The sequence below is a fragment of the Anomalospiza imberbis genome, chromosome 4 (assembly GCF_031753505.1).
Source record: "Anomalospiza imberbis isolate Cuckoo-Finch-1a 21T00152 chromosome 4, ASM3175350v1, whole genome shotgun sequence".
Taxonomy (NCBI): Eukaryota; Metazoa; Chordata; class Aves; order Passeriformes; family Viduidae; genus Anomalospiza; species Anomalospiza imberbis.
In genome coordinates, this window is record NC_089684.1 from 45,745,626 (window position 1) to 45,772,148 (window position 26,523).

Genomic DNA, 26,523 nt, shown 5'->3' on the forward strand with positions numbered 1-26,523 from the left:
ACGCTGTAATTAATTCTCCAGTGACAGTGATGTTTCACCCCATGGTTGGCTGCCCTGGTCCTCCATTTCAGCTGCTCTGCTGCTCTGGGTTGGGTGTTGGTCGTGCCATGACCACTCAAACACAAATACCCAGAGCAACCTGAACGGTCTTTTGAAAGACTTTTTTTTACAGGAGTTTTGATCATTTTAAGCCACTTGAGCTGCTGACCACATAATCTGATCCAGAACTTCTTGTAACTTTCTGCACAATACTTTTTTTTTACTTCCAAAGAGAGATCAGATCTGATTTCTATTTTTAAAATAGGCTACTTTAACTGTTCCAGCATGTGAGCTGGTTTGATCTTACATTCCTCTGTTCCTGAACTCCAACGAGGAAATAAAGAATTTGTGAAGAGATTTTCTATGGCCTGATGACAACCTTACATTCTTTACCATGTGACTTCCTTTTATATTGGACCTCTCATCTGATAAAAACATGGGTCAAATCTCTCTTTATATATATCGACACATGTTTCCAAAATAATTTCTTCTCCTGAGGTCCATATTCTCTTCTCCTTGGGTGCCTCCACTGCTCCTGAATTCCAGACTGGTTAAGGTTTTACCTCTCTTCACTGTATCATGCTTCCCATCAGGGGCTGTCTATGGGGATACCAGAGGCTCTTGCACTCCTTTCCCCTAGGCACAAGCTGCTTCAGAATCAAGGGTTTACTTACATTGGTACAAAATGAGCTGCATAATTAAAGGGTCTGACTGAACATTGATTCAGGTTTCTGTCCCTGCATTGCTTCCTTGTTGACATAGTTGTCCTTCAGCCCTCTGTACTTGTCCTACAGTTGTATGTCCTCCCTGGGTAAAAAAAAAAAAAACAAGAGGAGAGAGATTTCCAGAGTCACCTACATGGGTTAGCTAAAGTAGAAAAAGAACAGGCACATTCTTTAGTGGGCTTGTTGAATCACACCCAACCATGTAAATCCCCATCCTTCGGTTTGTCATTTCATTTCTTCCTCCTATCCATCCACTTTTCTCTCCTACCACAAACTATTCAATCAGCAATGTAAAATGTAAAACTGGAATGCAAAAACATGAAGAGTAAACAGTTTTTTTTTCTGTCCCTACATAATCTCTGGTGTTCTGTGTAAGTATAATCATAAATATTTTTCTTTTATTTATTAGTATATTATGACAATATACTAATATTTTATGTTCACATATTAATCACCCATTTTAGTAAAATTCATTATGTATTTTGTCCCTTGTTACACATTTTTATACCTGCCGGATACACAAAGAGCCTTACACTGCTCATGTACAATGATGGTGCTATTCACAACCCAGGTGGTCTCACCTTTTCCATCTGTGGCTGATTTAGCATGAAGAAAGTCTTGGGTTGCTGGTGGGAAAGCAGAGAAGAAATGATTGGACTTGAGATTCCAGCACTTTTTGTTCTTTCACAGTGAAAGGAAGTATGTTCTTTAATACTGCAGTGTGTGAGAATGTGCAAGTGTACAAATGGCAAGCTGGAAAACTGGTATTGCCATTAAGGGAATGCTACATTTTGGCTTGTATAGGAGACCAAGCTTACTTGTGACACAAAATTACTTTTCTACCTTCCTCCAGACCAGAACTAAATGCTGCTCCAGGGCCTGAATTCCTGCCCACTGTATTTCTGAGTGCTTGATTTCAGAACTAGGTAGAAACAGCAATCAAGTTTTCTTTCTGAAAACACTTTCAAAGATATTGCCTTGGTTTTGAAAAATTTTATAGAAAAATGGGGAAAAAAAACTAAGTTAAAATCAAAGGAAGATTTGAGTAATAGTTTTTCAAAACCCAGTAAGACATTCAGAACTGGAACAGGCTGAACATCTCTGAATCCTGTCTGAGCTTCAAAAGAGACATTGCAGGGATTGCGTTAAATTAGGCTGCTCTTCTCCCACTTAGCTGAAAAAAATGAGTGTCCTTTCTGTGTAGAATAACTGGGTAGGATAAGCTTTAAAAATGGCTGGCAAAGGACTTGGCATAGAAAAGCAAGCTTCCCCCTGCAGCCCCACAAAACAGTTCACCTTTGCTGTGGCTCTGCTGAGTGAAAATGACAGAAAAATGACTGTGACCTATTTTGTTTCATAGCAAACGTGGCTCTGATGCTCAGATAAAGATTCCTGTATTTCCCGAGTGCTCAAAGCTACTTACATGGGAGAAGATTGCTTGGTAAGTAAGGATTTGTAGGATCCAATGAGCCTAAGAGCATAAGAAACACGGGGCTGTGTCAAATCACGGGCCCCTCCAGCCCCAGTCTCTCCCAGCAGAAGGAAATGCTAAGCGGGGAGAAACTGTTCCCTGTGAGGGCAGTGGGGCCCTGGCACAGGCTGCCCAGAGAAGCTGTGGCTGTCCCTAGATCCCTGGAAGTGTCCAAGGGCAGGCTGGATGGGGCTCGGAGCAGCCTGGTCTATGAAAGGTGTCCCTGCTCATGGCAAGGAGTGGGAACAGGCTGAGCTGTCCCTCCAGCCCCAAGCAGTCCGTGACTCCACGTGCACAGAAAGGTCTGGCTCACCCTCCCCAGACAAACGCCTCCCTGCATAGTGGGCTGTGTGCCAGACCCCACTGCTGTGCTCCTCAGTGAAGCTGCTGGCACTGGGCTGCTTCCCTCAGCTCCCAGCAGCAGCAGCAGCAGCAGCAGGGCAGCACACTATCCTGCACATCCCAGAGGCATCACAGGAGCTTGCTGGGACTCCTGACTCTGGCTTTATGTGATCTGTACACAGCACCAATACAATTCAGACACAATAAAAAAAATACCAAACCATTCAAGCAGCTTTTCATCTGACAAACCTCTAAGTGAAGGATTAATATGCCCTGAGAGATTCAGAGAGATAGAAGCTTTGTGTTTAGTTCAACAGCCCTGCCAAAGGGTTCAGAAAGCTGTTCCCAACTGTTAAAATACAGCCCTCATCTGCATTTGTAATTTAGCATCCCTGGAAATATGAACAGCAACAGCTCATGCATAAACTCACCCTTCATCCATCATCGGCAGAAAAATGAGTTTATCCATGATGTAAGATTTCTTCTTTACTTCAGGTTGTGGCGATAGAATTCTGTTTGTATTGTTTCTTTCATCACCTTCCTAATCTCAGCTGAAAAATAAGAAGACATCTACTTGACCTTGAAGCCTCTGATATGAGGAAAAGGTGTTTTCTAGATGCTTAAAGTGAAGTGGTTCTACGCAGTTCTCTGTTCTACCTGCAGTCAAGGTTTACTCATTTGTCTTCAAAGCAAAAAAAAAAAAAAAAAAAAAAAAAAAAAAAAAAAATTAAAATCATCAAGTACCAGTAATGCACTGGGGTTTTACCCATTAGGCCCATTTTGGGGAGCCCCTAGAAACATTACAAGTTTCTGGTGTGAGAAAGATACATGGTTGAGACACTTTCTCATAGTGTGTTTTTCTTAACAAGCAGGGTTGAGTATCAGTCCCAAAGACTTTTCCTCAGTAGAGCACATTTGCTCTGCCTTTCAGACTCTTTTTTTTTTTTAAGGGGGATGAATATGCTTAATAACTGAACTACTGGTAATGGAATTATCTCCTATGTCTCTGTAAAAGGAAAGCATATGCTTTTATACAAATTATTTATAAGCAAATGCCACAGTTGAAGTTATGAGCATTATAAATAATGCCTGTCAGTTGAAATCTTTCTCAAGTTGAAAATTTAGGTTACACTAAGCTAAGTGAATGGAATAACAAGGAACTGGGGAGATTCAAGGTAGAAGTACCTCCCCATTTGCATAATGATGGAACAGGAGGTGAGCTGCTCAGGAAATGAATGCTGGGACATGAGCAGCTGCTCTTCTTGAGGTGCTTTCAGCGTGCCTGAGGTGCTGGCCCAGCTCGGAGGTGCCTGCACGCAGAGTGCTGGGCTGCTGTTTGCAGGGAAACAGGCACAGGCACCTATTGAACCTCTGCCTCTGACAGCCCTGGCAGCGTTTCTGTGCTGCCAGCAGCTAATGAGTTCACCCCAAGAAACTGCTGCTTTAGGGAAGCCTGGGCTCAGGCCTGCCTGGCATTAATTGCTGGCTTTCCAGCCCAGGCCTTCTGGACAGGTTACCCGAGAGCTTGGCAACTACCTGGGTATCGTGAACACTGGAGAGGTTGTTCAGGAAAATAGCAACAGGCAATGAAAGGGCTCCCACAGGAGATCCTGGATCAGAGAAAATGTCTTTGCTCGCTGTCCCATCTTTAATTAATTTACAAATACACGTGCCTAACTGAGCATTTGCAAGTTCACTTCTTTTTAAACAGATTGATAGGAACAGAAAGGGTTGAATCTATGAAACTGCAATGTGACAACATTTGAGGCAACAGAAAATCTCAGCAAGGAATTTATGAGCTACTTGGTTTTCTTTCCCATTTTTTTACTTGGTTCCTTTGCAGGTCAGCTTGCCTATAGGCCTTGTCTTTGTTGTAGGCATACAGGAATTGAACATGTAGGACCAGAAGGATGTTTCTGGGCAATATCAGCCATCTATAATATGGGCAGGTTCCCCTCTCGCCTTCCTCTGCTAATCAGATTCAAATTTTACTCCAAGCCAATACAACATTATCAGTTAGAAAACTTTGCTTCGTAGCCAGCCCACACATAGCCATTTTCAGCTTGGAGCCATTTGTTCAGCTCCACTGTTATTCTTTAATTTCCATTAAGCTTGTCCCCAAATGCTGTTAATACCATTTCTGTGTTCAGAGTGCAGCTGCATCCTCTCTCAGTCGTTGGTTTCGGGCTCTGATCAGAAGACGGGTTTTTCTTTTCCCTGTCATCCTTGAATGGCTGTTCAGAGCTGTTCAGATCAGGCTGTTCCATCCCCCTGGCAGCTTTTTAAACTGGATTTTCTCTTTTTTAAATATGGTAAAGCCAAATTCTATGCATTACTTAAAATTACATGTCTAAATCAGATTATAATTATTATTTGGGGGACATCTCATCAGCCCTTCTCTATGCCTGCTTAAAATAGAAAAAAAGATACTATATCTACTGTGATAAATTCTGGCACCACAAGCCCCATTTAACCATCATCTGAGTAAGACAAAGTCAAGCCCATCTCTAAATAGTTGTTTCCAAGTGATAAGGAAACTAGATGCTCAGACACCCAACTAGAGACAGCCAAGATTTAACTGGGATTTTATGCAAAAGAGGAGACTCCCTCCCTGTCCATGAGAGAAGAGAAAGTTTGGGTTGGAACATTGGTTGTGTAGAGTACACAAGATTTTTGATTCATCAACATTTTTGCTCTTACCTGTGCTCATTTGTATATAGTGATAGAAATTATTTGTTTCTGTGGGAAACAGTTGTGTTTCTGTCCCTATTGTATTTAAAAGAAAGCATTCTACATAGTAAATTTTGCAAAGGCCAAGTTGCAGACCACTCTACCTTATACATATTGCACATACACACAGTGATATGTATCATACTGATCAATATCACACTGCTCTATTTCCTAACAAATCATTTCTTAAAAACAGTCTAAGGATTCTCTGTGCAGCTCATAAAGGCCCCAAATCCCATTTCTTCCCTGACTTTAGCAGCGCATTACTGTGTTTCTAGGGGAGATAGACATGAGTTACCACATCTGACTGTGCAGTAATAGCTGTCCAGGGATTTACAACCTTTGCTATCTTCTTGTTACAAAGGAACCTGCCATGTTTCCTTTGTAAAGAAAACCATGAGCTTTTCTTTCAGGAAAAACAATTAGCCAAGCACAATGAAATCATGAATTACTGCTATTTCGGAACTTCTCCAAAGTTTAGGCAGGGCTGCTCTGGAGACCCATATAACCTCTCCTGACGGCTGGCACCCCATAAATATCAGGGTCAAGAGCAATCTCTGCTTATAATTGTCCAAAGGAATTCGTTTCTGGCTCCTTTCATGATGTCACTGGCATTGTGAAAAATAATTGCTGAGGTTAAAATGTCTCTCGGCGACCTGTCTTGCAGCAAAATTGCTGTGAAATTGCTCACTTGCAGTCACCACAACCCCCCAGGGCTGCTATCTGTGACCTGCCCACTGCCTGATTGCAACTTTTAGTCTGGGAGATTGGATGGTTCAGGGAAGATTAAGATAAATTCTCTGCATTGATATCAGATTGAGAGGAGAAATGCCACTTCTTCATTTGGAGATGGATCTGTGGAAATAATTTTCAAATACTACTGACTATTCCTGAAGTGAAAACAATTGTTAGTTCCTTGCAGCAGCAGTTTTCTTATTTAAAATGAACATCATCGTTCAGAAATAACTCCAAAATCACCATCTCATTTCCCTTCCCCAAAAAGGTATTAAATGTGATCAGTGTGCTCATACAAGGAAACAAATAAATGGTAGAAAATTAGTTCACTGCACATATCAACTGACTAATGGGAGTTCTGAAGGCAGTGAAGAGATGCACAAGCCCAGTTTGCTTCCCTGGCTTGGCTTCAGGATCCTAATAGAAATCCTCCCTGTCCTACAGGAAAAGAGGAAATCCATAAGTGCCCCACTGGCTGTGTAAAAAGTTTTAAGGCATCTTGGATAGTTCTCATGCTGTGGTGAGCCAAGGGTACACTGGTAAGGAGACCCATGAACTGACACAGAATGGAAAAGTAAAAACAGGAAAGAGAAGGCAAAAATAACTTAGCAGGAGTCAAGATGGCAAGAGAAACACCAAGGAGCTGCTTAACAAAAGCAAAGATGTAATTTAGGTCTATTGAAGCGGATAAATAAAAATGCTGGAATTTTATATTGGTTAGCCTGTATCCATCTGAGCTACCAGCACTTGCATCTGGTGGTGTTTGGGGGTTGGTTTGATTGGTTTTGTTCTTTATAAATTAAATGTTAAATCACTGCTTGGAGCCAGAAGCAAATGGGTAAAAGGGAAGTAATATCAGTAAGTATAAAAACTGTGATTAATCATGATGACAACAAACTGGACACTCACTGTCTCGAACAAAGCCCTACAAACTGAAGCACAAAGAGGATCTGACCCCCAGTTTCTTCAGTGAGAACATCCTTGAGCACTAAGTGGAGGAACAAGTAACTACCCGTAGTTTGATGGCAGCCTCAGGCCTCTGTGCTGAAACAGCCTCAGGATTTCTACAAGTTACAGAAGAGTCTCCAAACACAAGAAGCCATTTCCAGCACTAAATAACAGTATACTTTAGTTGGTGTTTAAGAGACAGTTCCACAAGCCAAAACCAATTTTAAAGAACATGAGGTGTGAGAGAAAATAAAATTAAACTGAAGGAAGTGACAACTGAGAACTTAATAAAAACACTTTGAGTAGATGCCCCCAAAACCACAAGCTTGGGCTAAAAAAATGAGAACTGCAGGTTACAAAGCAGCCTGGCTTCAAAGGAAATGAAAGCCACAGTGCAGCAAGATAAATATTGCTGTTTTCATTTCCTTGCTGTGTTCAGCAGCATTCCCTTCATTCCTAGGCATGGGCTAAGAGAAGAAGGAAAAGGTGATAGCAGTGACTATAGGTGAAAACTTGCACTTTAAAGAACAGGAAGCAAAAGGCATGGAAAGATTCATTTGACAAGCAGAGCTGAAACACTGAGAGCTTTTCAAATGTATCTTTGGTTCCCATGCTGTCCATGGCAGCTTTGGAGCAGTTTGGAAAATGGGACCAGGAGCATCATCACTCACACCACCCTAAAAGCACTATGTTTCAGGAGTTTTGTGTTTAGCAAGAAGCTGTAAAATGTTAAGGGCAGGTTGTACATGAAGAAGAAAAGGAGAGCTGCCTTCCCCTACTGAAAAGAAAAAATGAAAATGACATTTTGAATATAGAAAAGTATAGACAATTTCAGTAAATGTAGCTGTTGGGGAAAAAGGCCCAGGGCCTATTTTGAGCTTATTAATGCCAATGATAGGCTTGAGAGTCTGACAATTGGGTAAAGATGCTTCTTTTCTGGGTAAAATGTTACAGCGATGCCACAGGGTGACCTTCAAATGTGTTCTTCCCAGAAAGAGCGGTAAAGGACTTTCTCGTCTGCCAGTCTCAAGGAGAAGTTTAGCAAGAACACACAGCACGCAGGGCTTGGCCCATCGTCCTTCCCCTTGGCCGAGTCAATTACACATAAATTAAATTGTGCTCCCACGTTCTCCTCATCTCCTCTCACAGCCTTGCATCAAACAGGTATTTAATATAACCATTTCCTTCCTCCATCACTTGCTAACACTGTCAGCCCAAGGTGAGAGCGGGTTCAGAGAAAGAAAATCATGGAGTGGGATCCCAAGGCTGCCCATTGCTACAGAACCTGATGCTTTATTTCAGCAGCTCCTCCGGGTCCCACTCTTTCAAAGCTTTACATTTCTTGCCAGCTCAGAGGCTCTAGTTTCAACGTTTTCTTTACGGTAACTCCTGGCTGCACCAAGCCAAAAGTACATATTTTTCAGCATAGATAAATCCCTTTCATTCACATCTGAGAATAAGACAAGTACTTGAGCATTCACTACATCTTACTATGAGCGTGGACAGAAACAAGGCAGCCAAGGCAATAAATTCCAGGAGAAAGGCTTCTCCCAGGTGACCAGCAGGAAGTAAATGAATGAAGGTACATAAGTTAGGCAAGGCAGAGTCCACAGCAAGACATGTGTAGAAGGGAGGGAGAGAATAAATCTTCCCCTTATCCTCAGTGGAACTGTATTAACCTTGCTTCAATTAAGCTTTTCTTACCTATTCCTTTTTTTCCAGTGGGCAAGCAAATAAAATCCATAGGAAGGATGGAAAGAGGAGAGCCACGGCTGAGGCAGAATGTTCCCTTTGGACATCTGGAGAAGAATCACCTTCCATTTTTACTCCCATGGGGTACAGAGTGTATCTCATGTAGAGTAACAGATAGACACAGTCACCTCTTATGGCCAGGGTGCCTGCTGCACTCCTGCACACACAGAAATTCCAGTGCCTTAGGTGTGTGGGAAGTGGGGATTTGGAGGGGACCTTCCCAGCAGAACCTTCAGATGTGACAGTGTTGAGGCATGTTAATCATCTCCTGTGAGCAACTGACACAGTACGCAGAAACAGACACAGAAATTATTCACAGCTTTCTTACCCAAAGGCTGTTCCTGTTTGTTGAAAGAACAACCTGCTGCAGTCTGCGAGATCTACCTCCTCTATTTCTGCCCCAAAAAAGAGTACGTATCTCTTCATCTGCCTATCCATCACCTTGTGACGTACCACAGCACCACAAACCCCTAAAACCAGCACTGGATTAATACAAGATTCCCACCAGGTAGGACCCAGCCAGCACTTTCCTTCCTCATCATCACACATCCCCAGGGGAAACCTATGCACACTGTCCCCAGCCCTGACTGACTAGCTATTCTCTTCTGCCTTCCTTTGCCATTCCCACAGCCCTTCCTCATCAGAGCTCTGCGGTGGTCCTAGACTTCTCTTCCTTTCTCACTGCCCTCCCACTGCATGGCAAAACCCCTTCCCAGGCACACCCCCTTGAGGCCAGCATTCTGCATTTCTCCAGCGTTGACTCAGAGCTTGAGCTCTTCTCGTGCTCCGTGTTTTCCCAGTGCCCAGCACAACAGGGAGCTCCTGGGTGACCTTCCCGCAGTCCTTCCCCGTCCCTTGCTTACATAATGTGCATGACTCATTCACATGAAGTCGCCCATAACATGCAACATCTGGGTCTGTTTTTGATTTTCTCCTTCCTCTGTGAAGTTGTCAAGTCAGCTTTGGGATATTTTGTCTAAACTTGATCCTTATAAAGTTGGTGTAATTAGGACGGGAAATCCTTTCCAATTTCATCTTTTGAGGGATAATCCCATGTTGCTGGATGCTATTTCCTCATTGGGTGTTTGTGTTATGAGAACCCTTTTCTTCCTAGTTTTGTCTTCCACTTAGTTTTGGAGCAGATAATCCCTGGGTCATTAACACAATCCCTGGGTCATTAACACTTTCTGTGGCCCTGTTGAGCTCCTCTTACCTTGTACTCCTCAGCATTTGTTTCCCCTATGTATATTCCCTTGAAAGGTTCCTCCATCTGTTTGGTATTTGAATGCTTGGATGAGCCTCTGTTTCTTGGGGAATGTGGCCCTTTCCACATAGGGCATTATCTGTTTTGCCTTTAAAAATACACCAGATTTGTAAATTTGAGGATAATGATTTATAGCCCAACTTTTCCTAATTCTCTCATTACTAGCCAAATAAGGACTTCTTCCAAATGTCAGATAACAGATGGTGAAGAGAAATTTTATTTCCAGTTCTTCCTAGACTAACATTTGAGGTAGCATGGAAAAAGGGAGGAGAGAGCACAGCTGGACACAGATTCTGAACATATTTGGTTTTAAGCAGCATTTAAAACCTTTTCCTATCTTGGCCAAAATGTCTTACTGTCAAATCTGACTCAAAATTGATCAACTATTTACTACTCTATAAAGTTCACCTGGTTTTGTTTTATAAGATGTAGCAATGTCACAGCAAATCTCTAAGTTTTACTAACAATAAAAAACCCAAACAAGCTACATTATGTGTATATATGTACACATAAATGTATACATTTATGTGTACATAAATACACAAATGTATTTATGTTTTTCTTAGCAACAAATTACTGTTATTACAATTGTAGCGAAGTGGAGAGAAGCAGCTGAAAATGCCTATGGGATACTCTTCATAATCCAGGATTTGATGTAAAGTCTAGAAACTTAAATATTAAACATTGAATCATATAAAAGGTAACTAGTACTTATATTACAGCTATACTAAAGGACACATGTTTTTGTCTGTATGTTTTAGATTATTGCATGGCTGGTGATTCTTATCCATTGTGAAATCTTTATAACCAACTTCACAATTTTCAGTCTTTAACAAGATCTCTTTTGATATTCTTAGGAATTTTATTTCAATATATACTGGGTAATTGTTAGTTATTGGCCATTTATTAATTTTCTTGACCTTGAAACTAGCTATATAATTTAAGGAGAATTAAAGTAATTAATTATGATAATACCCATAACAACCCGATCATACAGTGGAAGGTGTCTTAATGTACATACATTTCTATCACAAAAAATTGTATGTAGACAAAAAGAAGAAGGAAATTCTAAAGAAAGTCCTATCTAGGAAATGCACATGATGTTAGGCGCCACAAGATTCCAAGAGTACCTGAAATTCCCTGGACAGCTGTGAAGCCAGACTGGCATGATTACTCATCTGCCTTTTCCAATGCATTTGCTGAGTTGTTGTGTTTAGGGAATGAGGAAAATGTTTGATTTACTCTTAGAGTTAGTGCTGGAGATTTTAGTGTGTGTTCTCATTTTTACAGCAAACCTCTCTTGTGACTTTGAGGCACCCACCTTTTGCCTGTTTCCAATGCATATTATCCTCAGGAGGAAAGAAAATGTTCTGTCTCATTTTTGGGCAAACCACACCAGTATCTCCTTCCCATCAGTGTCAATGTCAAACCCTTCTTTGCTACCTGGATGGGAAAGATTTAAGATTTGTTACAGTAATTTAAACAACAGCAGCTGCCTCAGCTTTGTCAGCTGCCTCAGCCCAAATGTCTCGTGTTTTCCACCAAACCCTTGTGCTCTCCCTGCATCCCCGTCCAAGACCAGCAGAGGCTGAGCCGACGTGTCAGCCATGAATGTCTTCCTCAAAACCTCAGCCAGCACCATTCCCCATCAGGAGAACTTTCTGACTTTGCACAGGAAGCCAAACACAAACGAGGCCCCTTAAAAAGAGCAGTTGCAGCTATAGTTTACTCATCCTTGCTTGACCTCAGCCTCCTGCAGGCATGGCAGAGCTCTTCAAAATCCACATATTCCACGGGTGGTGCTTGTGGCATCTCCCTGACACAAATGAAAGGCTCTGGAGGAAAAGCCAGCCCTGAACAGCCATTTGATGTGATCACCTTCTACAGAGGAGATCTATGACCAAAAAGGGAATGATTTCCTGTTTGACTGAAGGCAGGCAAAACCAGCAAGATTGAATAAAGTAAGTGAAATTGCTGTGAAATCCATCGCCTCAATGGTCTGTGCACTGCTCTTGGTGACAATGGGGAATTCAGTTTCTAGCATTTGACACATAACTGTGGAAGAGTCCTGGTGTTATGTGTTTTGTCAGTGTTTATGGGCTGGAGCAAAGTGAAGATGTGGCAGAAAGCAGTGGGTAAAGAAAGAGACACGAGTTGGTTTGGTTGGTTTGGTTTGTTGGGGCTTTTTTGCTGAAAACTCAGGTTTTAGAGCTGGTCCTGTGCTGGGTGAGAACCTGACTCACGATTTCTGCATTTGTTACCAACACAATGCTGCTGCAAATGCTGCTCACAGCACCCTGAGTGGTGAAACAACAAAACCCATGGAATTGTGGAATGACTAGGGCTGGAAAAGACCTTCAAGACCATTGAGTCCAGCTTTGACCAAACACAGCCATGGCCAAGAACCCACTGAATCTATGGTATATTCTGAGGGCTGAAAATTTACCATGGAAATCTGACTTGAGGAAAACATATGAACATATTTTCTGTTCATTTTGATGATACAGATAAATATAAAACTCGGGGGAAAAAGTTTGTTCTTAAGGTTGTATACACTGATAATAAATAAAAAATGAAATCAGATTATAAATACCAGATCCTCACACAGTGAAATTCACTTTCCTTCCATTGATTTAAGCAAGTATTAAATTGATTTAAAGGCAGCTGTGTCAACTTCTATTACCAAGGGGTTTGGTTCTGAATATCTAAGAACTTGATTTCTTCAAGTCTTTTATATTTATCACTCCCATGGTGCACAGGGAGGCCGATCATGTCTCAGCAAAGTGGAGTTTTCCAGACAAGTGAGCAAAACCCAGATCCCTCACCACGTGACTCTGGTTTAGATCATTCCATGTGGAGACACATATGGATAGGGAAGTACATTTTTTCATGTATATATGTATAAAAATAGTAAAATAAACATATATATTATATGTACATGGAAATAAAGAAAATTATATTTATTACATAGACAACTTCTTAAATTATATATATAAAATATTAAAATTAAAATTACCAATTCCTTCTGGCTTGATCCCCTGCCTTGTCTTTGCTCCCTCATGTGTATTCATTCCTCCCTCAGGCTGGCTTGCCCCTGAAGGACCAAGGTCTGTAAGCAGAGAGAGAGTAGCTTCTCTATATCTCAAATTACAATAATCCAGGATTTAAGAAGCAAAATGGTACCATTACTGCAGATAATTGTAACTCTGGAGAAATAGGTCAGAGCTGCAGTTCATCTCACCACTCCTACCAACAAATGAGGTCACGATTTACTTTCTTTTACTGTGCTGTTGCTTTAAAAGAAAAGAGCTTATTTTTCTGTATTGATAAAGGTAATGAATTCCTAGGCAGCATCACGAGAAGAGATAAGAGCAGGAATTAAATCTCTGGTCTATGTGGCCTTGGGTATCCAGTCCCACACAACACAGGCGCAACAAATCAAGGCTCTTTTTAGTATTTCTTTTGCAATCACAAACACTGTTCCTGTTCAGTTGCATACAATATGCATGCAGATGTAACAGTATTTTCCAAATACCCTCAGTGGAATGGATAAACATGCAGGCTCTTCTCCCCGCTGGAACCTGCATGCTCTGCGTACTTCTTAAGAGAGAAGTTGTCTTTGCAAAACAACTAAAGGCAATGAAAATAAGAATCCCAACATTCTCTGTAATAGCTTTTGTGGAATGTAGTCATTCAAGGAAGAATTTGTGCAGCTGGTAAAGGCAGTGTGACTACAAAAAAATAGAGCCTCCCTATAAATTCTCTGTGATCCCTGAGGAAACTTCAAGAAAAAGGCCATTGCAATGCAGATCTGCATGGTTCCCTGAGGGATACTGCACTTCCACAAATCCTCCCCTGAAGAGATTAAGCTTTTCAACAGTTTGCGCTCAAATACAATTAATTTTGATGGCCCCTGCATGATTACAAGTCTAATGTTTAGTTTTGCTATCAATTACAACACAAGATTCTTCCTGGGTCACTACTCTGTGAGCTACTATGGCTTCACTTACACTAAGCCATCTCCATTCTCTCTATAATTTACACATTTGGAGCACAATAATGGTCTCTCTGAACCAGCTGAAGTGTAAAGGAACAGTAATAATAATAAATAAATAGTAAGTAAATGCTTTTGCTGTCAAGTATTAGAAGTATAGAAGAAATGAATGGGCACCTCTCCTGTTCTACATCCTGGCATAGGAGTTCAATTTTGCTTCAAATAATAGATGTTTATGTGAATAATAAGACTCGTGTGCAGGTAAGCCCCTAGCACAGTCTTGTGTGCAACCATTTACTAACTAATGCAGTTTGTTAATGGCAAGTATTTGTAGAAGTGTTGGTATTTAGGTAACTACTCGCCATTTGTAAAAATCTAATCAGCTTGTGCTAGGAGAGAGCTATTAGTTCTTTTCTGATTAAGAAAGGTTACTCTAACAGGAACCCTGCAAGTTTGCAGTCAAGGTTTTTTTAAGTTTTCTGCTTCGCTATTCACCTCAATATATACATCATCTGTGAAATATTTACAGAGGAAGCCACTTAAAACAATGAAATATAAATGAGTCTGACGCATTTCTCTGCCAGGTTTTACCCAGAGCGGCATTTGGGGGCTTATGGAGGGATAGGATTGCCTAATGAATCTGGCCAAGTGGAATCAATATGAGAGTAATTAATTTAACTCTGTCTTTTTATTTTTCAAAGTGACAGATTTATGATGGGCGATGAAAGAAACATGAAGCATTACCATTTTCCCTCTACTGGAGGCAGACAGGGTAGATAAAGATAACTGGTGTTCCTTATATGACATAGGGCTCTGCTGGTCGGAAAGGAAACCTCTGAGCTGAAGGAAAAGGCAGGAAGGAACAAGGAGGAGCTAGGAATAGCAGGCCAGCAGGCTTGGTCATCTGATCGCCTGCAGCCATTCCGGGCAACCAGCACCAAAGGACAGCTGTCACTCGCAATAACCACGGCATTTGGGGCACTTCCCCGGGACAGGCAGTGAGATTAGAGCGTACAATTACAGAACAGGCACACATTGTATCTGCTGGACTTCTTTACAGTCATCTTTATTTGACCCACTAATGACCTATTTGAATTACTGTGCTTGGAAAGAATAATTACTGTCCCAAAAGCTACAATTTTGTTTTCTCTTTTATTATTTTTCCCCCAGATATCCTGCTCTTCTCTTCTCTTTCTCCTTCCTTTTTAATGTAAAAGGACTCTAACCACTGTACCAGCTGCTGAAATGGAGAAACCAAAGCAATAAAAGCATTTAAGCCACCACTTGTATATTCACTCTCTCTCTTTTTGCATTATTCTTGGCTATAAATATTTTTGAATGTTGTCTCTGTGGCTACATGCAGAAGTTCCCTTTAGCTTTAGGCTTTAACGACTTAGTCACCAATACAGTGAAAACCAGGAAGCCTGAAAACCCCTGACAGTTCACATCAACTCAAAACCTGTTCCACTGACATTTGGTAACAGATTGTTGCAGTAGCAATATTTGGAACACTACAGGAATTAAACAAGGGCTTGATTCCCTTTCTATGGATAAAATGTACAACAATCACTCTGCTGAAAGAGTGCAAAGATAGAAAAGTGAGTGGACATGTGTTACACTTGTCCTTTTTAGTATTAATTTCCCCTCTCCTTGATCAAACTAGTGGAAGTATTAAAGCTCGTGACAAACGATAGTAATTTCAATTTAGACCACTTCAGCTTGGTGAGCACTTTCAATTTTAAGTACATGCTCCAGCAATTCCAGCAATACAAAATACTTTCCTTTACAGCTGCCCAGAATAATACAGGATTTGAGCTCTCTTAACTCTTACTATCCAAACTCCAAGGGGAAAATATTATTGCACGCTGAGAGTCCTTACAGCGATTTCTGCCAAGCTATGAAAAAACCCTGCAGTTTTACTCATCTGTGCTGATCATTTCTGAGCAGTAATGGAGATTTTGGAGGATTTTGTAGGTGAGTGTGCATCTGTGCACCCTGTGTGTGAGCGGGCGAGTGACTGTGTCACCCTGTAGCTGGCTGTACCTGCTCCAAGGCCTGCAGATCTCATTGGGAGCTCCGTTTATTCCAAAGGCTGTTCATGCTTGCAGTGGTAAAATGGCTTTCCAAGCCAGCAGGAAGAGTCTGCTCCTGGGGAGTGCTAAGGTACTGCTGCAGGGAAGAGGAATGGAATCTTTCAAAGACGTAAAACTACATTTTGAACGCTGTAGACACTGAACAGAAATCTCATAAGGTTTTAGTAATGCAGAATCAGAGTTTACAACCCAGTGAGTGCCTCTACATCTCACCTGCCTGGAAATTTCTTAAGGTTTCAATGGGCTAGGACAACTTTTTCCAAGCATTTCTCCTCCTGAGAATGAGCAACTGTTGAAAAACATTGCCATTCCCAACTAACAACTCCCACACCTTCCCAGGAAAACCACACTTGATTGTATGCAATATATAAAAACAATATTAGAACACACTTACCACACGTGGTGGAGAATGCGGGGCAACTTTGCCTGTTCCAACTCATTCCCTTGGCTATTGCACTCCACACCTCCAAATCCTAAGGAGCTGCCTGGAGCTTTTGCTGCATTAAGGTGCTTCTTTCACGTTGTACCTGGATTCTCCTTGCTCCCACACTGCCAAGCCTCTGCTTTAGACCTGGAATGGGAAATCAGAGCCAGCAACCAGCATCACTAACAAGAGATACAGAGTGCCCACACCAGGTACTTGTCCCACCCGCACCTTCCTATCAGTTTCCAAGTCACAGCAACATAAATGTTTTAGAACAAACCTTTCCTGGAGCTCCAAGGGAACTGTCAGGCAGTATTTCACTTGTGTGTGATTTTGTACAATCACTGTGTACATAAATCAAGTGTGACACTTACATCAATGCAAAGTGACCGTAATTGGACTCAAGCAGTCTCTTAAAACAAAAGTAAATTATCTAGATACATGTAAATAAGTCCTGAGTGTACCATTCACCTCCACACAGCTCTGCTTCCATGGCCCATTGCTTGGTTTACAGTTTTCACTCCTTACACCGTTACTTTCCATTGTCTGCATGGATTAGTTATTTTACATCCAAAAAAAAAAAAGGCAATGGAAAAAGAATAAAAGTAATAACTTAGCAAAAGATGAAACCATATGTTCCTTCTTTGTGATGTTAAATACACTTTGGGAGCAAAAAAGGTTATTCGGTCTCTTTGATCTTGAAAATATTGAGTAAATTATATCTCTGTCTAATCAGTTAAGTGATTTTCATACTTCACTGATATTTGACAAGGAACTTTACTGAAGTCTCTGAAAAATGTGCAGCTGTAAAAAAAGCATAAGCAAGAGGGTAGGATGTGTGAGAAATGAGTAAGACTCAAGTTGTGATTCCTGCATGAGAAGTGAGCACTCAGCCCTCTGTAGCCAGGATGTGCTCCAAAGCAGGTGTATTAAGGGACCAAAATGGATTTTTTTTATAAGTTTTGTAAGTTGACCAATATGGCATAATTCTGAGATTTCACATTTACTGAATAAGAACCTGTAAGGAAAGTTACTATTTACCACAAAAGCTGGCTCTTGGTCATATGTGTGTGTGTGTGTGTGTGTGTGTGTGTGTGTGTGTGTGCATTAGGGTACAAGAAATAATTTTCTTTGAATGATGACATTTTTACAGGACTTTCTTTCATCATGTGCTAACTTTACTTACTACAAACACTGTATGTGTGTGACCTGTTTTTTTGGAAGATAATATAATAACTGGAAAAAAAATGTATACTCCCTCTTCCCAGTGTTTTCCCCAGAAGTCTCTATAGCTTGCTATGTATTATTTCCTGAACAGTGAATACTACTGCACAGCTATCTCCCAACTGTCATCTGCTTTTGCTTTAGTCATTCTGGAAGACTTGAGAGCTGGGTTTAATTGTTTCAACACCCAATTCAACTGGTATAACATGCAGGTAACATGCAGATCAGCTAAGTGACAAAAAGAAAAGGTCAGGACAATCAGGAAAAATTTTAAAGAGGATTATTTAGTGCAATCAAGTACTTGTTAGTACTCTGCCCTTCTACATGATTACTGTTTTCTGTTTTAAAGTCATTTATTGCAAGAAAACGGTGTCTCTTATTCCTGAAATACCCTTAGAATATTAAATTATCTTAAATACGAAATACCTTAAGATATTAAGTATAAAATAACCTAGGGTATTTCCTTAGGTTTAATACATTTGGGAAAGTTGTCAGAAGCATATTAGTTGACTTTTGTTCCAGTTTTATTCCATTCTGAAATTTCACTCAGCAATTAATCTGCCTCAAGAAATTTGTATTATTCCAATATTATATGACAGAAAATGCTAAGTCAGAGTTCTGCATAAAAATTACTGACAAAATTACCGATGAAGTCTTTCCTGCCACGCCTCTCTGTTCACATGTATCCACAAACACACTGCTATTCAGGTATTTTTTAAACTCTATGAGACTTCTCTGATGGTTTCATCTAAATCAACACCAGCGGGTTAAATAGCAAGTTCAGGGTTATGTGGTTATTGCAGTTGCCAGGATCAGAAAAAAAATCTGTCATTTGCAATAGAGAAATGAGAAAATTTAGTGAAACCAGTAAATAAATAACGCCCATACTGCCTAAAAGCAAAATAATTCTGAAAGGAACTGGCTTAAAAAGTGCTAGTTCTATTGCAGACTTGAAGGCCAAGTGAGATTAAGGCCCAAGAGCAGAGCAGTGGTGCCAGCACAGGTGTCAGTGTACAGCCCTGGCTGCACTGCCTGTGTTACCTTCCCCTTCGGGGCATGCTGAGGAGCCCCAAAGCTGCAGCACGAGTTATCCAAGGCAAAGCTGAGGTTCCGCCTCATCTGAGGAACACACAGGGTGAAGTCAACAATGCAGTTCTGACTTGCTCTTACTCCCTGTAGATTTTGGGGCTGTTGCAATGAAGGCTTCTCTATTTTCACAGAGAAGTCACCATGGCTTGGCCTGTCCAGGGCAGCCTCACGGCTCCTCCATGGTGTCTTCTGCAGAGGGATAATCTCCTGGCCAAAATACGGTGCTAAGGACCCCTTCCATCTCAAGGACATTTTAGATAAGGTGATATTCAAAAGCTTGCACCAGTTACAGAAAATGTGTTTCATTCACAGATGAGGCCAATGTACTGGTGCAGTAATGCTGAGCAGCTCAAGGGGCTGCCTGCAAGTGTTTTCACAGAACCACGAAACAGTTTGGGTTGGAAGGGACCTTAAAGACCATCCAACCCACCCCCTGCCAGGGGCAGGGACACCTTCCATTGGACCAGGTGGCTCCAATCGCCATCCAGCCTGGCCCTGAACATTGCCAGGGTTGTGTCCTGGGTAACTGTGGCTCTGCTGAAGGGAAAGCCAGTGTTTGGATTTGCTCTGAATGTCCCTGCAGCTGTGAAACGTGGATGGCAATGCTGCTGGAACCAACTCTCTTGTGAGGTTTCCTGTACTCTCTGCTAGCAATGCTGCCAAGAATATTCCTCAGACAGATTTTTGCAGTGACTTGGAATTTCACACTCTAGATGAAAGCAATTCAAAAGCAAATTGAGAAGCAGAGTTTAAAAGAAATAGGAGTATTTCAGGTTGGTTGTGTTAGAATGAAGAAATGAGCAGGCTTAAAGGGAAAGACTCCTTCTTTTGAAATCCAGAACGCACCTTACGGATCCAGAATGTCTCTGGATCTCTGCCTATAGCTGGAAATAACTGAAGTGGTACAGTAGCATAGGTGGCTTATCCATGTTTTGAAAAGCAGTCCTCTCTTGCCTGAGGAAATGAAGATGTGTAAGGATATTATCCTCTGTAAGAACTCCATATCTGACACTGCATTTTGTTTTCCCCACAAAACTCCAGGCAGGAGAAAGCTCAACTCCCCACAACCTGCGGGAAAAGTGTCTGGTCTCTGGAGAAACTCCCAAAGCAGCCTTCAGTCCCTGTGTGTGTGATGCCTCACATGAGAACTATTTCCATCTCCAGCTTCTCTGAGGACATGTGTTTTACTTCTGACTTTTTTTGTACAAACCACCTCTTCATCAGCAGCTGAAAAACACGGAGACGTGCTGGAGTCGGCTCTAGAACTGCTCCCGAGCGCTCGCATGTGCCTCGTGCCAAGGAGTTCCAGTGCTTGGGTTTCATGTGGAATACTGTCTGTGGTGTCACCAGGGGCACAGCTCCCACGTCCTGCAGATTTAATGAGCCTGAGCACACTTCCTGCATCCCCAGGCACAGCAGCTGGAACCTGAAATATTCCAAGCTTCATTTCCCAAGGCTGGTATGTAGAGAGGGCCTAACACAAGCCATCAACACTCAGAGGTTACTGATCTAGGAGGATTTATGGATGGAAAAGTAGAGGTGCCCAAAGTCCAGGGTCAGGAGGCTTAATACAACTATTTGTGTTACTACAAGAGTAACTTTGATTACATTGCATCATAACAGTTACAAGTGTCTTGGATTATCTTTCCTTGCCTAAATATCTGATTTTGTACTAAATATACACATAGACAATGATTGAGAATACATTAATCTCCTCATATAAAAATCCACACAAATGCTTCCGTTATTCAGAGTTCTTTATTCAAAAGTGGATGAAGAATCAACATCTTTCCTGCTCTATAAACCAATTCTATCTGTATTTTTTCCCAGAGGCTGAGTATGTAATGCCAGAGCCTTCATTTGAGGGGAACTCTGTCATTATCTTCCATCTCCTGCTTCTATATTATTCTATATTTCACAGCCCAGAAACTTTTATGTCCAGCTGAATGATCCTTGGAGCATCTCCCCTTATTCCAAGGGCTCCCAGAGTTGCAGAGAGCTGGTACCAGATACAATCCCACCTTTTGCCTCATGCTTCTCAGATGCCTGTTCAGGAGCTGCTGTTAAACTTCTTTATGAGGAATGCTGGAGGAAGAAGTCACAGCCACAGTATTCATGGAGAATATGAAAAGAAATGTTGTATTTTTTAGGGAAGAAGGCAGCTGGGGCAGGAATGAGAACAAACCAGAGTGAATCATTTTCACTCCCTGAACTTAGTACAGAAATAGGGGGGAAAGGCGTGAGCGTGAAGATACTTCCTTGTCTCATCCTATAAAGTAATAGCAAAACCTTTCCAGGACTGCTTTAAAAGCTGTATGAAGCACTTAGTGAAGATACATTTTCTGTACAAGCACTCAGCAGAGCAAAATCATACAGGAAGAAAACCCATGGGCTGATTTAACAGTGGCAGAAAGGCCACCACTAACTGTGTCCCCACCTGCCACATCTACACAGCTTTTAAATCCCTCCAGTGATGGTGACTCAAACAAAGCCATGGCTATGAGAATGAATAAAGCGTGTTTTGATAAAAGTTACTCTGGTCATTCTGGAGAGAAAGCATCTTCAAGAGGATCAAAAGGCAACCTGGCACCCTTCTAAACTGGAAATCCTTCAAAGAGAATGATCCTAACTGATGGCAAGCACCAAGATCTGAGGGGGAGGGATGGGAAGTGTACCTGGCAGGGGTAAAAGCTGGAGCAGAAGACCTGCACATCCCCCAGGATTTCAGTGCCGACTGTTGAACACCCGCCCAGCTCAGTGGTTCTGTGGTGAAGCAATAAATGCAGCTGTCTCTGGAGAGGTCAGCTAACGGTGTTTACCCACGTCCATCCTGCACTGACTCATCTCCACGCCTTGCTGCTGCAAGTTGGCCTCTGCTGGGGAGAAAAGCCTGGCAGGGAAAGGTTCCTCTCTTGCTCAAGGTCTTCGTGCTGACTAGCAAAGGCCAAGTTCCCCAGCAGGGCTGGAAAAGGTGCCAGGATGCGCAACTCGGTGAGCTTTTCTTTTATTTCTTGGTCACAAAAAAGAATTGCTCCCCTGCACTGCACAAGATGTGAAAACCTCTCCCTTACCTCCCAGGAAAAAGGGAAGAGCTCCAGAGAGGATCTTACCAAGGACTCCCCTGACACCCCAGCCCAGAGCGCTCTGTGTCCTCCTCCCTATCCCCCCATTTAATTTAAAATGAAGAGAATGACTTCACCCTTTCTTTGGAAAAAATAATAAACTACACAGCATTTTAATGACAAATCCTTACTGAGATGAGTAATGCTTTGTTGGAGAGCAGCACCTGGACTAGGAGTTTTTTGTGTTTGGTCTCAATCTATGCACATCTTCATACATAAAGAATTATAAGATGATCTGAGGGCTAAACCAGGAAATTAGAATTAGAAAAACAATTACAATGAAGGTGCACACTTCTAACAATCTGGGTAATTAAACATTGGAACAGTTCAGCAAGATGGGGGCGGATTTTCCATATGGTTTAACATGTTTGTACTTAGACTGCCTCATAATGAACACGTATCTGTAGCAAATTTATGAACATGGTTTGGTAACACAGATTTTTGCTTCAACTTGCAGCAAGAGCATAAATAGATTAAAAGTCATTAACAGGAAGGCTAATAGAAAAAATGAATCACACCATGAGCCATACTGGTGATCCCACCCACCTTTCAGATGACACAGGCAGAGTTCAACCAATCTCCAGAAGGGCAGATTGGGATAGAAAAGAAAAGAAAAACAATATTCATAAGAGATTTATAATTAAAGCCCAGGATTCATTTCCGTTGGAAACAGATGGCCAGGCAAAAGCATTGGGGATAATTTAGCTAAAGCCTGTGCCTCAACTTGCTAACAAAAGCATGGATTTAATCTTCCATCCAGAGGGTAACCTGTTTATTGCGTATTACAGAGCAGGAAACACCAGCATGGCTTAAAAACTGACACGCTCACAGCACCAGTGCATAGCCAGCACTGCCGGGAACAGCACTGCTGCTTCCAAGGAAAATAAATTCAAACTGCAAGGGAACAGAACAAAGAACAAGATTGGTAAAATCCCAGGCAAGAGTGAGAGATTGAGGGCTGGGTGAATCAGGAGAAACCTAACGTGGTGAGCAGTGCATTCCATGGACAATAAAACCTTTGTTTTCCCTTGTTTCTTTCAGGTAAACCAAGGTTACAGCATTGCAGGATAAATCTCAGCACCAGAAACACACGTTCACACCTAGGGAAGTCTTCTGTCTTGGGAGATAATACAGAAAAGAGTCCCTAACATGGCTTTTCCACTGGGAATACAAGGAAAGCGTTGATAACTTTACACCTGAACTGGCTTTCCTTCCATATACCCTCCCCATAGTGAACAATCTTGGTTTACTGCTGTCACACCTACCTCAGTAATTCCCCAAATGTCCCTTTACGCCAGTGTGTCTCTCTCCTGGACCTGTGCACATCAGGAACTACAAACTCTCAGACCTGCCCTACTCTGATTATCAAACCTGTTAATGTTTTCAGCAGCACTGACTCCCTTGCACTGCAACTCTACTTCTGTTTATATGTTCTGAAAGAGCTTGGTGAAAAAAAAAACCAGCGTAAAATAAATGACCTTTGGGGAAACCATATCACTAGGCAATTACTGCCTGAATAGTTCTGGAATTAGAAGAGAGACTGAGTGAATTTCCTCATTCAGCAGTGACAAACCAGCATGTTGAACTTGGAACCAGGAAAACCAGAACGAAGATTTCCCCATAACTATAGAAATGGAGCAGCTATTTTATGGCACTGATTACTCACCTCTAAGATCTTCAACACATTCTGTTGGGAAATGCAACCACTGAAACACTCCTGCTATGCATGAGACCCTGAGGGCTATATCTGAATAAATATAATATCTCTGATTGCAATTAGGGGGAATTAAACAGAGCCTACCCTGTGGAATAGAAAATGGGGAAAAGTGACTTTTGAAAATATAATCCTCAGAGAAGGACAGGTGTATTTTTCCTGAATTACACATGATAGGCATGACTGCTGTGAGCATATCATGGGATATAAACTATAATGAGAAAGTTTATTCTGTATCCTTTTCTTTTTTTTACATTTCCCTTTCTGCTTTGCACAGGTGGCTTTTATAAAATGGTTGTAGGAGTTGAGACAGAGAATGGAAATGCTGTGAGAAAATAATAAATCCTTTTTCTGGGATATTTTCAAACTTGAATGTTTGGTGTTTTTTTGTTTGGGTTTTTTTTTTTTTTTTTTTTCTTTCTAAGAATAAACAACACCTAAGGAGTAAAAGATTGCCTCACACAGAACAACAAAAATAACCACAAACTCCACAGCCAGTTCCCTGCCTGGGAGTGCCATCCCAAGCCCAGAGCAGCAGGGGATGCTCTAGGCTCAGTGCAGTCTACAGGGCTTTCCCCTCAGAAGGTGATATTCCTGTACATCATTTGAAGGACACTGATACTGGAATCTTTTATTTACTTTTGATGTCCACATTTTCTTCAGTCTACTGAAAATCTGGAGAAGGGATGTAAAAAACCTTCAGCTCCTACTTGGGAACAGGAGAAAGTGCCATAAAATGATTAGACTCTAAGGAGACAATCTGTTCAACTTCTTAAAAAAATATTCAAGGTTGGAATACAGATGTACAATCATTAGAGGAAAAGAGCAGGTGCCAAAGGACTCTTTGCCTTGTGGATAAAAATAACATAAAGCTGGAATCTTTGGTCTAGCCAGACCAAAAACCAAACTATAAAGAAGGCATTTATACCTTTAACTCAGATATGAACTACTGCAAGAGATTTACAATGGGAAGCAATGGATTTTCCATATTTTTCTGATCTAAGTCAGAAGAGGATATTTTTCTTCACGCTAGTTCAAGAAAATTAGTTCATGTTAGTTCAAGCTACCTTCTAGTTAAACAATTTCCCGGGTTTGAGCAATGAAATGGGACTTGAAGACAATGATAGGAAATGGCAACCTGAACCCAATGCCTTTGGGAAGACACTGTATTTCAGAAGGCTACTGTGTAAGCAGACAGGACAGTGAGAATGGCTAATGTATGCTTATGAATTTAGCTGAATTTAGGATTATGCTATAGGAAATGTTTCCTGTGTGCCTCTGAGGAACAACCACAGCTAACATAGGAAAGACATGACTCCACTTGGATTTCAAGGACTGTTCCTAGTACAGGTCCTCATGCTGGCCTCTGGCATGGATGAGGAAGAAACAGATGTCAGTGGGATCTCAGCCTGCTGAGACTTCTCCACAGATTTCAATATAAACACCTCACAAGTTCAGTCGGGCTGCAGGGTAGGAAAGTGATGGGAAAGAAAGACAGGAACCACACAGGGTACCACTTCATCTCAACTCACTCATTACCTGGGATAACTGTTGGATCTTGGCACACTCACAGACTAAGGAGTTGAGTAACTGCTGGTGAGGGCTCTGTGGCTGTGGCAGGGAAACAGCACAGTGTGTTCTTCCTCACAAAAAGCAGGCACTTCTTGCTCTTCTCTGCTGCCATTCCAAACAGAGGCTTTTTAAGCAGACTTTCACATTCAGTGTTGAAAGCAGAATTAATCATGTAGCCTTTTTCCTTGCAAAGAGAAGAGAAAAAAAACTAGCAGCAGTAAAAACCTCAAAGAAATCACATTTAAAGACAAAAGATGCTGAAGTCACCTGGGCTGAAGACCAGAGCTATGTGCTCCCTCTGTACTTTTTCAAATCCTTTGTGCATTTCTTTCAAATTCTCCACAGCCACAGAGTAATAAGAGATCAATTCTTTAGGTTTATTAGAAATGGGTCTGCTAAGAGATTGCTTAGGGGTCACTTGAGAGCTGAAACAATTTGGTGAAGATAAACACCCCCAACCCAATATGCTTTTTATCAACACCAATTATATTCCCTCCATTCAGAGTGACAAAATGTAATGGAATCTGCTGATGAAAACCAAAATGAAACTGGAACCAATTACTGTAAAAAAGTATGCCATGAAAGACTTCAGAATGTTGCCGAAAGGTAAGACATTACTAGTTATGCCCGTCAAGTTTTGCCAATATTCAGAGCTTTGAAGCTTGTGTTTCTTTAGAAGAAAATTAGATGATGATATATGAAGCATTTCTTTAATGGCATACTGTCCCAAAATGCTCCTTTTAAGCAATGTGCAATTTCTTCATTCAAAGTCTGACAGCAGTCACAGCTTGGTGGTCTTCACCTTCTCACAGGGCCATGCTTCCCCTCCTTCTCCAGCCATCTTAAAAACCACAAATGCAGCTTGGTTATCTAAAAGGAATTAGTCTCTTGCTTTGGATTTTGGCAAATCCATACAGATGTTCTGTCACTAGTGATGTCCATTTCCAAACTGTGCCCTGCACACTGCTGATGTAGAACCATTCCTACACTCAGAGTAAGGCTTTGACTTTCTCCTGCACACTGTTCCATGCTGGCTCAGCTTAACTAGCAGAAGCAAGCAGCATTTAATGAGGGATACATACGCCCTCGCCAAGTAATGCTCATAAGTGATCTTTTGAAGCGAATCTAGGCAACGACAACAAACGTCATGGCCTGCACTGATTTCAGGTGATTAAATACTTGACTTTTACTGAGACACTGATGTTTATAAGGAATTATAAAAAAGTATTTTTCAGGCTACATACACCAGTATGACATTTCAGGACCCTGTTCTCCCCTCGTTACG

The 26,523-nt window shown here is 41.4% G+C and overlaps 2 long non-coding RNA genes across 3 annotated transcripts; one reads left to right on the top strand and one right to left on the bottom strand.

Moving 5' to 3' along the window:
- Positions 1-523: 523 nt before the first annotated feature.
- LOC137472858 (uncharacterized) lies at positions 524-14,876 on the bottom strand. Of its 2 annotated transcripts, XR_010998443.1 has the most exons (5): positions 14,745-14,876; positions 13,023-14,512; positions 11,324-11,449; positions 3,009-3,123; positions 524-846 (listed from the first exon to the last, which is right to left on the bottom strand). It is a non-coding gene; the product is annotated as an uncharacterized lncRNA (long non-coding RNA). The 2 variants fall into 2 exon arrangements; XR_010998444.1 differs by lacking the exons at positions 524-846; positions 14,745-14,876 and adding an exon at positions 1,280-1,390 and having other exon boundaries at positions 13,023-13,319.
- On the top strand, positions 2,101-14,836 carry LOC137472859 (uncharacterized). The gene is made up of 3 exons (XR_010998445.1): positions 2,101-2,205; positions 3,073-3,182; positions 14,702-14,836. It is a non-coding gene; the product is annotated as an uncharacterized lncRNA (long non-coding RNA).
- Positions 14,877-26,523: the final 11,647 nt, after the last annotated feature.